The sequence below is a fragment of the Prionailurus viverrinus genome, unplaced genomic scaffold, assembly GCF_022837055.1.
Source record: "Prionailurus viverrinus isolate Anna unplaced genomic scaffold, UM_Priviv_1.0 scaffold_45, whole genome shotgun sequence".
NCBI classification, from domain to species: domain Eukaryota; kingdom Metazoa; phylum Chordata; class Mammalia; order Carnivora; family Felidae; genus Prionailurus; species Prionailurus viverrinus.
The window spans coordinates 2605974-2618958 of record NW_025927610.1 but is presented as its reverse complement, the minus strand read 5'-3'; the positions used below and the strand labels follow the sequence as shown (position 1 = coordinate 2618958).

General features: G+C 51.3%; 2 protein-coding genes across 4 annotated transcripts in view; both read right to left on the bottom strand.

Moving 5' to 3' along the window:
• POLN (DNA polymerase nu) overlaps nucleotides 1-1291 on the bottom strand; it is a 111351-nt gene extending 110060 nt beyond the window's left edge. Inside the window, exon 1 of the mRNA XM_047847291.1 lies at nucleotides 607-1291. The gene's annotated coding sequence lies outside the window, so the exon portion shown is untranslated. The remainder of the gene's footprint in view (nucleotides 1-606) is intronic.
• Nucleotides 1292-6175: 4884 nt separating this feature from the next.
• Nucleotides 6176-12985, bottom strand: part of HAUS3 (HAUS augmin like complex subunit 3) — a 43784-nt gene continuing 36974 nt past the window's right edge. For 2 of the 3 annotated variants that reach the window (XR_007149722.1, XR_007149726.1), the window contains exons 9-10: nucleotides 12671-12841; nucleotides 6176-7870 (exon numbers count right to left, since the gene is read on the bottom strand). The gene's annotated coding sequence lies outside the window, so the exon portion shown is untranslated. The remainder of the gene's footprint in view (nucleotides 7871-12670; nucleotides 12842-12985) is intronic. The other variant, XR_007149725.1, reaches the window with a different exon arrangement.

The following is a 12985-nucleotide window of genomic DNA, read 5'->3' as shown; positions in this document are numbered from 1 at the left end:
TGGGGCGGGGGACAAGCTGCAGCCCCCCCCCCCACCCCGCACTCAGTCTGACTCTCCTCCTGAACACCTCATTCTGCCAGACGACTCCCCACACTCTGCGCTGGGCTCAAGGCCCCAAGCCGGAGAAAACTCAGGACCATGAGCTGACAGTAGGTCGCTGTAGGCTGGCATTTGCTGTCCAGTCATCCCGGGCCTTGGTGCTCCTGCAGCCTGGCCAAGGGCACCAGGCACTGTGAGCAGACTGTCCACTCCTGCCCGGAGAGCCTTCCACAGGACAGAGCTGACCCTGCAGTCCCCACTTTGAGTGGTTCTCCAGTTGGGCCTCCTCAGGACAAGGCTGAGCTCTGTACTTGCTGGCAGAGCCCCTGACACAGCTCGCCCTCTTCCGCACCTTCTGCCCCATTCTCCCGGTCCCCTCCTGCACCCCTGCTGCTTCCTCCCTCTGCTCCAACTCCCCCTGCATTCTGACAGCTCACAGCACCTCCTCAGTCAGCTTGCTCCTCCCTCCACACTGCAATGGACACATTTAGCTAAGGAGGCTGCTGCTTTTCTTCCTGGAGCGTGACGAGGGCCTGGGGGGTGAAGCTCCCCGTGCCCACCCCTCACCTGGCTGAGCCCACAGCCCCCTGGGTAGCCGCTCCAGCCCGGGTGCAACGCCCTCTGCAGCTGGTCCTTTGTTCCCTGCAGCCGCTCCCATCCCAGATGCACACTAGAAAGAAATTAGACTTCAGAGTCAGAAAGCACCCTTTGAACCACAGCCTCAGCTTAACTTTGGGCAAGGTGCCTGCACACTGGCCTCTCTGACCTTGGTCTTCTCATCTGTAAAGTGGGGCTGGTAATACCCAGGTGAGCACATCCCTGTTTCAGTGACAGTGTCTCAGCTTCTGTTTGGGAAAGTTTCCTCTTCGTCCTCGTAGGACGGACCAGTAGAACTCACCTCCGTGCCGCGTCCCCGCCAAGGGGCGCACGTGGGGCACAGTGAGGGAAGCGAGGCACGCCTAGTGCTGAAACTGGGTCTTGGACAAAAGTGACACATGGACGCGAAGTCACGGCTCACTGCCGGCCCCCGGGCCTCAGGGCCTTCCCTTCCCAAGGCCTGGTCCTGCTGATCTGGGAGCGCCCCCATATCCCTCTGGCAGATCTCTTTTCAAATTAAGGGCAAGTGAGTTTCTGCACTGTTAACCCCAAGTCCCTACCTGACTGTCTCCCTCCCTCCCAGAGCGCCCAGGATGAGGTGCAAACCCCACCCCCAGCCTCAGTGCCGGCACATCGCCAGCCGCATGGCCCCAAAGGTTCCCAGCCGCGGCCAACGTCGTGCTCCCTGAGCACCCTGCACGCTCTCCCAGCTGTGTTTCCAGCACGTAGCTGCTGACTTACAAGCAGGAAGCCTGAACAGAGTGGCCCCACTGCAGCGGCCCACGCTGCTCCCATGGCACTGCCTCCTGTGGGGCCTGCTGTGGGGCCATGGGAGGCTCTGGGCCGGGCTCCAGGGCTGTGAGCACCGTGGCTCCCACAGACGCGGTTCCTAACACCTGGGTGCCTCCCCAGGAAGGGCTGGGACGCTCCTGAGCACACGGGCCGAGGTGAGGCCACAGCCTCTGCCACAGAGGCAGAGTTTATGAACTAGCAGCCCTCAGGTCACAGCAGGTGGCTCTCCGACACCGGAGGGGCCGCTTAGAAGAATCACACTGTGAAGAGGGCCTCCCGGGAACAGTTTCCTGAAAGAATCAAGTCACCCGTCCCTACTCAGTATCTTCCACCAGAAACGTCAGGGTAGAAAGCATTTGTGCAAAATAAGTGAAAACGAATGTCAGCAATGTTCTTTCTGCTACTAGACTGTCTACGAAGTGGAAAAAGTTTCTAGGAAAGAGTTCGGGTAAAGCCTTATCTTAACGCAACTCACCACCACATTTCTTGAGGAATTCCCGTACGTGCTGCTCACGGTGACAGACATGGCGCTTTCGAGGTATTTTGCCACTAAATCTTCGAAAGAAGGTGTGGCATCCTCAGGATCTATGAGCCGTGGGGCAATTCTGGGGTCTAGCCCTACGAAATGCACAGCTACAGAGAAAAAGGGCATTCAGTACTGTACTGAAAAGAAGGACTGTCCTTGCCCTGCCCTTACGAGGTCCTCAAGGCTCGAATCAATACCAGCACCGCCATCCCCTCAAGTCCCAGCGGTGAGAGCCAAGGGATGCTCCGCCACTCCCAGGGAAGTCTGAACCTTTGGGAAGAGTGGCCTCCACAGCCCAGGTCCCGCACAGGCAATCTCCGTGGGGGACAGACCCTGGGCAGCCGCGACACTCTGAACAAACGTGGAACAGGAAGCTCTCAAAAATGTTGAGAGACACGGCGGTGAGGATCCTCAGGCACTCTTCCTGCCCCCTCTGCCCCTGCTCCCCAGCTTTCTGACACACGCCCTCACCGGGCTGCCTTCCCAGGCATCCCTGACCCCACTTCAAGGTGTCCGGGAACCCGAGTGTCTTGAGTAAAGGAAAAGTGTACACGGCTCATCGCCGAGTTCTGGGTGGGGGTGGATGGGCAGTGCACGTGAGGGCACGGACGCCTGGCATTCAGGGTCCCCCGACATGCGGAAAACTCCTCGAGACCCACAGACCTCTGCTGCATGGGATGTGTAAGAAGAATCGGGCGCTAGGCCACCCCTGGCAGTCAATGCCCCCACCTTGTGGCTTTTCTCATCTGGAGACCCTGGGAAGAGGTTCCTGAGAGCATCTGTGAGATGTGTGGGAAGATGTTTTGTGAAAAATAAAAATGGCATTTGCTAAATAAGTTTCAGTACCAGAGTATTTTAGACATGGACAGGGGAGCCATAAAGGTTGGGGGGTGCTGATCAACAGAGATAAATCTGAGTCCTAAGTGATTGCTTTTCAAGTTACTTTAACACTTTGAATAACGTTACACAAAAATAAGTTTGCTTTCAAACAAATCTGTGGTCTTAGATCATAATACACTAAATATTATTTTTCTGGCATCTTTAAATTATGCCAGTCTAGGAGAGTCACGTTTGCCAATGCACCAAGTAGCATGACTTTTTTGTTTCATGTCTTTGTCTCACCTGGCACCTTGGACGGAGAACAGTGGCAGGAGCTCTGGACGCCTGCACCTGCCGCGGCCATGCGTGGCCCCGCCCCACACTGCCCGGCAATGCTAACTGACCCCATTGGGCTAGTTGACTCTACGTGCCTTTTCAAGGCTCAGCCAACATATATTTTTGAAAACTCTTGGGGAAGATGTGACAGCACCGAAGGGTCGCGGGGGCTCGTTGCTGTAAGCTCACAACGAACACATCAAAGCCCACCGGGCAAACCCCACGATGGGGAGAAAACGCCAGTAGTGGACAAGGAAAGGCCAGCGAAACAGATTTGAAACGAGCTAAGAAAAGTTGAGAAAAATGATAAAAGTTATGAAAAATAACTAAATTAGAATTAGAAATACTTAGAAAAATAAAAATTGAACAAAGAAAGGAAGGGGTTTGGGAAAGGGAAATAAAACAAACAACTGTTTCAGAAACAAAACGGAACTGGCAGTACACAAAAGCCAGGAGACAAGGCTGCACACGAAAAAGGCGATGGAAGAGAGGAATTTCCTTAATAAAAGGCAACTGAGAAGGAAAATAGATTCTAGATAAACACGCATCAATGTACACAATAAGAGTTCAAACATCGCAGAGAAGATAAAAAACCAGGCATCATGTACCTCCTGACAGGAGGACATGCCTAGGGTCAGGGGTCAGGGGGTCAGGGGTCAGGGTCAGGACATAGTCTTGCCTTCCCCAAATCAGGCCTGAAATCGGACCCAGCCTCCAGATCTAAGTGTCAATTTACAGAATAGAAGAGCGAGAAGAACACCCTAAGTGGCAAGAAGGGGGCACGTTCCCAAAAATCTAGACTCTGGGCCATCGTACGTGACAACCTGGTTCTATCCACAAGGACGAAGTAATTTCAGGAAGACAAAACAAGGAGAGAGAATATACAGATGAAAAGAAAGGAAACTTAAGAAAAATATCACACCTATCCCAGCTTCGGGATAACCTAACCCTTGTTTGGATCTCAAGTCATGCAAAGTGTAAACACACAAACCAAGCAAATAAAATATTTAAAGACAACTGGGGCAGTGCAGACACCGACTGGATGTCTAATAACACTGAAAGATCACTACGAATTTTGGGGGGAGATGATGATGGTATCATCTTAAAATGAAACTCTCGTGTCTCATCATGTAACTGAAATATTTACAGATTAATCACATGATGCTTGGAATTTGCTACAAAATAATTGGGGGGGGGGGCGGTTTGGAAATGTGAGGCGTGACAGAGGAGAGAAGATTGGACAGGATGATGGGTACTGTGTTGTGTTCTCCAATACCACCTCCGACAACCGGTGTGTGTGTCTGTCCCCCCCTACAGCTGTCAGCTCTCTGCAGACGCGGGCACCGTTGTGACACCCGCTGCGCTTAGCGCAGATGCCAGAGGCTGAGGGCTCCGCCTCACGAGACACCCCCTCCTCAGATGCCTCCTACGCCTCCTACCGACCAGCTGCGAATCGGGGTTCCCGTTACCCCCTCCCCGGGCCCCGTGGTCGGCCAGCGTGGCTCACGGGACTCGGGAAAGCACCTCTTTGACTAATACCTGTTTATTAGGAATGACACAACTCAGGATCATCCAGAAGGAAGAGACACGCAGGGCAAGGGACAGGGCAGGGGGAGCGCCAGCACCCAGATGTGCTCACCAACCTGGGAGCTCTCCGGATCCCCCCCCCCCGCCCCCAACCCCGTGCAGGGCATCTATGGAGGTCCCATTGCACAGGTGTGACTGATGAGATTGCCAGCCCCTGAGACTGCCTGCTCCCCATCCCCTCTCCCTCCCTGGAGTGGGGGTGGGGGCGGGGCGGGGCGGGGGTGGGGCTTGCAGTCCCACCCACTGAGCAGGGCGTGGTTGTGGTTTTGTGGTCCCATCCAGAAGCGGATGGGGGCGTCAGCTCTGAATACTCTCATTAGCACACAAAAGACACTCTTAGCACTCTGAGGATTGCAAGGGTCTTAGGAACTCTGTGCCAGGAAACAGGGTCCAAGACTAAATATATAGTTTACTGTATAACAGGTACTTTTGTACATGTTGGAAATTTCTGTACAATCAAAAGTTTTTTTCCAACATCGTATTACGAATATTTTCAAACATGCAGACAATTTAAAAAGAATTATGCAGTGAACATTCATACATCTACTACCTAGATCCTATGATGCGCATGCCTGTTCACCTAGTGAAAAAACTTAACAATTTTTTTACTATATTAAATGAAAGATAAAAACGTGTTCTATATTGTTTTGATGTTAATTACTCTGGACTTCATTATTTTTAATCTAATTTAGTCCAGTTAGTGAACACACATTTAATTAATGTCAGGTGCACAACACAGTGGTTCAACAGCTGCATAGGATGGCCAGTGCTCGTCACCACAAGTGCCCTCCTTAGTCCCCGTCGCCTATTTCCGCCAGCCCCAGCTCCCCTCTGGTAGCCAGCCGTGTGTTCTCTGTAGTTAGGAGTCTGTTTCTTGATTTGCTCTGTTTTCTCCTTTGCTCATCTGTTTCTGAAATTGCACGTATGAGTGAAATCGTATGGTATCTGTCTTCCTCTGACTTATTTCACTTGGCAAAATGCTCCATCCACATCACTGCAAACGGCAAGATTTCTCGGTTTCCGATGGCCGAGTGACATGCCATTGTACACACACAGCACACCTCCTTTACCCATTCCTCGGCCGACGGACACAGGCTGCCTCCGTAGCTTGGCTATTGTTCTGCTGCTATGAACACTGGGGTGCGTGCGTCCCTTTGAACTAGTGTTCCTGTATTCTGTGGGTAAATACCCCGTAGTGTGATTACCGGAACGTAGGGCAATTCTATTTTTAATTTTGGGGGAACCTCCACACTGTTCTCCAGAGCAGCTGCACCAGTTTGCATTCCCACGAGCAGGGCCCGAAGGTTCCCCTTTCTCCACGTCCTTGCCGACACTTGTTATTTCTTGTGATTTTGATTTCAGCCACCCTGACAGGTGTGAGGTGCCATGTCACTGTGGTTTTGATCTGTATTTCCCTCATACTGAGTGAGCATCTTCTCATGTGTCTGGACTTTAGTTTAATTCTCAGGGAGTTTAAAGCTATTTGTGGTCACAACAAATGCCATCTGAACACACTGCATAACTCACTTCTTTCTTATTTTAAACTACAGAAGGAATATACACACTTGCAAAAAAACAAAAAACAAAAACAAAAACGAACAACCTAAAGCACGGAGGGAAGGTGTCCCCTCACCCTTGGGACACACGGCCCAGCTGCCTGGTGCTGCCTCCCACTGTCAGGAGGGGTCACTGCTGGAGAGTCAGATTTCAGAGATCGTGAAAACGAAAACTTACCGCGCTTCCAACCGCCATCATTACCAAAAAACTGCAGCACTGTCCTCACAAAATCCTTGGCATTAAAACAAATAACAGGACATTTACATTTCAGAGTATGAAACAGCACTTTCCTGGGAGATGAAAACCAATTCACTGATTTTCTGACTTCTGACCTTGGAAAAAACGCTCCTATTGTATAGCCACCACTTACATAGTACTGTGTGCAGACCTTCTTACGCTAAGAGCTGTACACGGATTAATCCGAACCCTGCAAGGTGGGTGTCGCTCACCTGCACTTTATGGTGATGACGACGAGGCACAGAGAGGCTGGGAGGTGAACCCAAGGCCCCATGGCATCAATCGGGAGCTAACCCCCGAGGGAGGCCCCATTCCCAGCAGACCAAGACGCGCCTTTCTGACCAGAACGCATGCTCTGGGCCCCTCACGGGCTCCCCGCGCCACGCTCCAGCCTGCTCTCCCAGTCCCAGCACGTGCTCCAGACACCGCCCTCTGCTCACACGGAGCTCTCTCGCGGGCACCACCGCATGGTGTCACGTCCTCTCGCACTCTGGGGCCACAGCACGTGTGCATTTGGTCTACAATTCTCCCCCCCGTGATTTCTGCCAACTGCCCACCTGTTGTTTTCAGGAGGGTTGGCCCCTTTCCCCAGGCAGGGAGTTGCCCCTCCTGTACTCTTGTCCACGCACAGGCTGCAGCAGGACCACATCTGCTGTGCTGTCATTTACCTTGAAAGTCTGCTTGCCCCTTTGCATCGTGAGCTCTTGGGCACGGGACTGATAAGAGTTGGCATTTCTTGAACACTTCCCATGAGCAGACGTTATGCTAAACACCTCAAAGGACTGTTACACCGAAATCTCACCACAACCCTGTTAGGCAGGCACCAGATCCACCTTACAGATATGGAAACTGAGGCTCAGGGTGGCTAACCAATTTTCCCAGCATGCCCCAACTGGCAAGTGGCAAAGCTAAGGTCTGAGACCCTATCTGCTGCATCCAGGGCCCACACTGTAAGTCTCCCTTTATAGTAACTGTCTCTCCATACACGAATGAGGGTCTGTCTTGCAGAGGCTGAGGGAGAAAGAAATCAGGGGCCCACTCAGCTCTGCGCACATCAACAGTCAGATTTCGCTCAGCTTGCTCCATAAACAGACGTTTGCAGTCCTGTCATGTTTTCCTGCGTGATTTCGCCTGGGATTCCCTCGAAGGGGGGCCAGGAAGGGAGGGAGCACAGAGTGCCAGTAGCACAGCCTCCGGGCTTGGCACTACAGACTCGGGAGGGTGCACAGAGGAGAGCAGGGGAGAGGGGCTGGGGCTCACACAGAAGAGCTGGGCTTCCTCTCTGATGCTCCCACTTGCCGAGACCCGAAGTCTCCACTGAAGGCCATCTAAGAACGGCAGGGTCTCCTACTAGTGAGAGATGCAGGTCTGGGTTTCCATCTTAAGATAAGACAACAGAAAGAGAATCTTGTAAGACAAAGTGGCTGAAACACAATGTGTACTCTAAGTCAGTTATGTAAGTCCATCGTGTCACATTTGCAAACAAAAAGGCAGCTAGAATATAAAAGAGAGAGACTTGAGTCTAGAAAGAGGAGGCCTGAGTTGAAATCTCAAGACTGACTTACGATTATTTCTCTGAGCCTGTTTCCTCATCTATAAGATGGAAAATAATAAGACCAAACACGTAGAGTTAATGTGAAGATGGAGAAGGAGCAGGTAAGAAGAACTCGCACCCTTGCACAGGTGTCTAATAAACGCTATTAAGTACGCCTTGTGCCAGAAAATTACTTATGTGTGCTTTAATTGAAATGTGATTTATTCAGGGGTGCCTGGGTGGCTCAGTTGGTAAGTGTCTGACTTCAGCTCAGGTCATGATCTCTCAGTTCACGAGTTTGAGCCCCGCGTCGGGCTCTGTGCCGACAGCTCGGAGCCTGGAGCCCGCTTCGGGTTCTGTGTCTCCCTCTCTCTGCCCCTCCCCCACTCACACTCTGTCTCTCTCTCAAAAATAAATAAACATTAAACAAAAATTTAGGGGTACCTGGGTGGCTCAGTCGGTTGAGCGTCTGACTTCGGCTCAGCTCATGATCTTGTGGTTTGTGAGTTCGAGCCCCGCGTCGGGCTCTGTGCTGATGGCTCAGAGCCTGGAGCCTGCTTTGGATTCTGTGTCTCCCTCTCTCTCTGCCCCCCTAACCCACTCGCATTCTGTCTCTGTCTCTCTCCAAAATAAATAAACATTTAAAAAAATTTTTAATGTGATTTATTCAAATTCATTTTATTTTTATTATTATTTTTTTAATTTTTTTTTCTTTTCAACGTTTATTTATTTTGGGGACAGAGAGAGACAGAGCATGAACGGGGAAGGGGCAGAGAGAGAGGGAGACACAGAATCGGAAGCAGGCTCCAGGCTCTGAGCCATCAGCCCAGAGCCTGACGCGGGGCTCGAACTCACGGACCGCGAGATTGTGACCTGGCTGAAGTCGGACGCTTAACCGACTGCACCACCCAGGCGCCCCTCAAATTCATTTTAAATCTCAAACAGGGATGCCTGGGTGCCTCAGTCAGTTAAGCGTGCGACTTTGGCTCAGGTCATGATCTCATGGCTCATGAGTTCTAGCTCTGTGTGGGGCTCTGCGCTGATAGCCTGGAGCCTGGAGCTGCTTCAGATTCTGTGTCTCCCTCTCTCTCTGTTCCTCCCCTGCTGGTGCTCTGTCTCTCTCACTCTCTCTCTCTCTCAAAAATAAATAGACATTTAAAAAAAGTTTAAATCTCAAACATACTATCATAGAATTGGATTATTACTTCCATTTTTATGGTATGTGAAGCTATGTCTTCATAGAATTGTCTTGGAACTTACAAAATTAAACCTCAATATTCACTTATTCAAGACTAATTCTGAACAAACACTTGCTCAGCACAAGCTCTGTCACACTGTCCGTGGCCTGTGGAGATACAGGAATGAACAAAACACAAAAATGCTGCTTCAGAGAGCTTGGGGGCAGATCCACAGGGAACAAAGGGGTCAGACGCACACAGAGGGGGCAGTATTCTACACACCGTGCAGCTGCACTTGGGGGTGTGCGCGGGGGTGTGGGCACTGCTGCATATGGTGGGTAGGAAGCCGCCCAACCCCCGCTGACCCTGCTGTAACACCTCAGGGACCTGAGGGATCGAGCGAACAAAACACCCAGTTGAAGACGAAAAGTTCTCTACGGAAAATCTTACCCAACACACGTGGAAGGAACGATAGACACAGAAAAATCACCATCTTCCAGACATAACTAAAAAGTGATTCCGGTGACCCTCGCTGGCACATGAAGCCACTAAGGGGACAAGAGGGGGGCTGTGCTGATGTCACCTAACCCCCGCTTCCAGCTGAGCATCATGGATGCGAGGAAATGCAGCTGCATCACAGACGGTGGCCGGAGGGAACACAGACTACCGAGCTAGACTCGAAATTCAGGAAAACAGTGGATAATTTGTGTCTGAGAAAATATACATGATTTTTAGAGATGTATGTGCCTTGCAACATATGGGACATAGGTTATACTAAAAAATTATTTATCTGGAATTCAAACTTAGCATCCTGCATTTTTATTTGCTAAATCCGACCGGCCAACTGCAGCACGGATGGGGTGTGAGGCAGCACCAGCCAGGGAGGTGCTCTCGTGAAACAAGCGGGAGCTGAAAAACGGACTTGCAGAGCCAAGCTCCAGTTTTCAGAAAGCAGGAAGGAAAGGGGAAAGAGCTAAAGGACCCCACAGTGGCAAAACAGGTGAGTCCAGGACATGGGACCTTTTGCAAGACGGGGTCAGGGGTCGGAGGATGAGCTTATTAGAAGAGGCAGGAGAGACAAGAAATGTCACGGATGACCTTGCCCGTCCTGATCCCAATAGATCAAGTGTACAAGGACATTTAAAAGCAATCAGGTAACTAACTTGGACTGAGCATTAAATCTGTCAGGTTTGGGAATGGCATTGCAGCCACGTGAAGAAAAGCCCAGGTGTTTTAGACCTGCATCCTGAACCCTGTTAGCTAAAATGGCATGTCTGGATTTTCCTTAATCCCAGCTCCCTACCCCTCCCCTCATAAAGGGGCAGATGAAGGAAGGACACAAAAACCCTTGGTAACTGTTTGGTCTGGGTGGGTGTGTATATGGGGCTCATTATACTCTCATCTTCTCATGATTTGCTGCCCGCGCGCGCGCGCGTGCGTGCGTGCGCGCGTGTGTGTGTGTGTGTGTGTGGTTTACAGGAATGGGGCGGCAAGTCGTGCCGGCAGCTGGGAGCACACTGCAGGAGAGGGAAGAACCAAGACCCTCACGTAGAGCAGGAGGCTGGGGTGCAGTGAGAGCAGGGAGAGAGGCGACGAGCTCCTGCCCGGTGAGGGGCAGGTGCAGACCTGCAGGCATGTGGGGAGCTGCTGGAGGGTTCGGGACAGGGAGTGTGTAGGACCTCTCTGGGAGCCGTGCAGAGAGCAGGAGGAGGGGCCGGTGGAGGCAGGAGGCCACCGAGGAAGCTCGTGCCCAGTTCTGTCAGGAGGTAAAGGCTGAAACAAACGGCAGCAGCAGCAGAGAGCAAGAAAGTCAGTTTCTAGCTGTATTTTGAAGGCAGAGCCAATAGGATTTGCTAAGAGCTTGAACGTAGTATATGCAGAGAAGAGGGAAGTTAAAGATGACCTAAGACTCACGGAGAGCAAGTGCGGACACTGGCTAGGACAGCACAGACCCCAGGAGGCAGGTCTCAGGCAGGGCAGGGGCTCAGTTTGACACATGTCAAGGCTGAAGTGATGACCACGTGTCCAAGTAAACAGCACTGAGTAGGATATATAAACCCAGAATTCAGCAAAGGCTGTCCAAGTGTTAGGGCTCTGCTCTCAAACGGGCCTTCCGTGCAACAGACCGGCCGAACTGTTCTTTCCGAAGACAATTATGTAAAAATAAGGCTATGGGTTTCTCGTGAGCAGAGCGCTATGTTTGTCAAAAGTTGTCCCGTTTGCACCAAAAATTACTGTGGTGCAAGTGTGGGCATCGGGCTTTTGATCGCCGAGGCAACCACTTGGAAGGAACATCCGTGTTGCCGGCTGTACGACAAGCTGCTAGTAAAACAACCAGAAAAGGAACAAGGCCGCCCCCGCCCGTGAAGGTCCCTCCAGAGAAGCCAGGGTGACCTGGATAACGGACCTGTGAGCGAGCCTGCTTTTCCCTTCCTGCACCCTAATTCCCACCTTTATGACTTGTATCAGCCAATAAGGAGTGAGCCCTTGAAACCCCAAGCCCCGCATCCTTAGGATGTGCGCCCCAGTGTGCTGCATACCCTCCGGGACCTGTGAGGAATAAATCGTGTCCCTCAGAGCTCCCCAGTGGTTTTGCTGAACTGCGTCCTGTCATCATAAAAGTGAACTCTGGCCCCCGGCACTCCTCGCTGAGACAACACAGACACAACTGCCTATAAGTCCCCCACAGCCCAGTGAGACTGGATGAGGCTGAAAGGGCCAGGCCCAAGTGCCACCTTCTCACTGCCCCCCACCCCACCCTGTGAGCCCCTCTTCAGGACCGGACAGCCCCTTCTAGGAGCTCCTGCCAGGCAGCGAGGGGGCTGGAACTCCAAGGGCAGGGAGGATAGGAAGTGGATGTCCCCACCCAAGGCACCAGCAGCTGTGGCGAGGCACAGGCTAGAGCCCACAGCAGGACTTTTCAGGACCGGGACAAGCATCTCTGCTCGTTCTAAGTTGTAAGACTCTCAAAGGGCAGGTCCAAGTGGGCTACGTCTTATAGCTATTCTCACAGAGTGAAGCTTTGAAATTAGGATGAAATTAGGTGGTACTGAGGACAATTTAGTTTTTGAATAGAGGGATAACTTAATTTTCTAACGCTGTGAGTGAGTGAGTGAATGAATGCGTGTGATGAGGAAAATCGTCTGGGAGTCTGGCCATGGCTGGATTTTCAGGCCTTGGAACCATGCTTTCCTCCCCAACTTCTCACTGAGCTCTCAGTTCAAGTCCTAAAGGGGCTCCCATGGAAGGATGGAACCCCCATTCCAGAAAGTCTCTGGGGAAAAGCAGGCTGGTGTTTGCAGAGGTTTCTGTCATTTAGATCTTTTTTTTTTTTTTCACATTTATTTTCACATGCCCAAACAAAACTTCTAAAAGTTTAAATAATTAAAACTGGAGCTCGGGAGACTTTAAATTGGACTGAAGCAGGCATGTAAGTAGGACTTAAGGCAGTGAGTGGAGATGTCTGACCTGGAAAACTGATGATATGCCTCATGCTCTTGGCCCCCATCGGAGGAGGCTCCATTTCTATGTAGTTACACCGTGGACTGGGTGTGGAGACTTCCCCCGGGGCGCCATCAGAAGCTGGGATGTCCAGGGGACCACTGCCAACTGCACGGCTCTGCAGTGACACAACGATGCCTTTAACAGGGGAAATAAGAGCCGGTGAACACAAATAAAGTTTCAAAATTAAACATAAACAATGCACGTATTCAAGACAGATAGGTTTTATAATTAAGCAGAAAGAAAAGGCCTAAAATTAATTTGTAAATAAAGAGCTCTTTC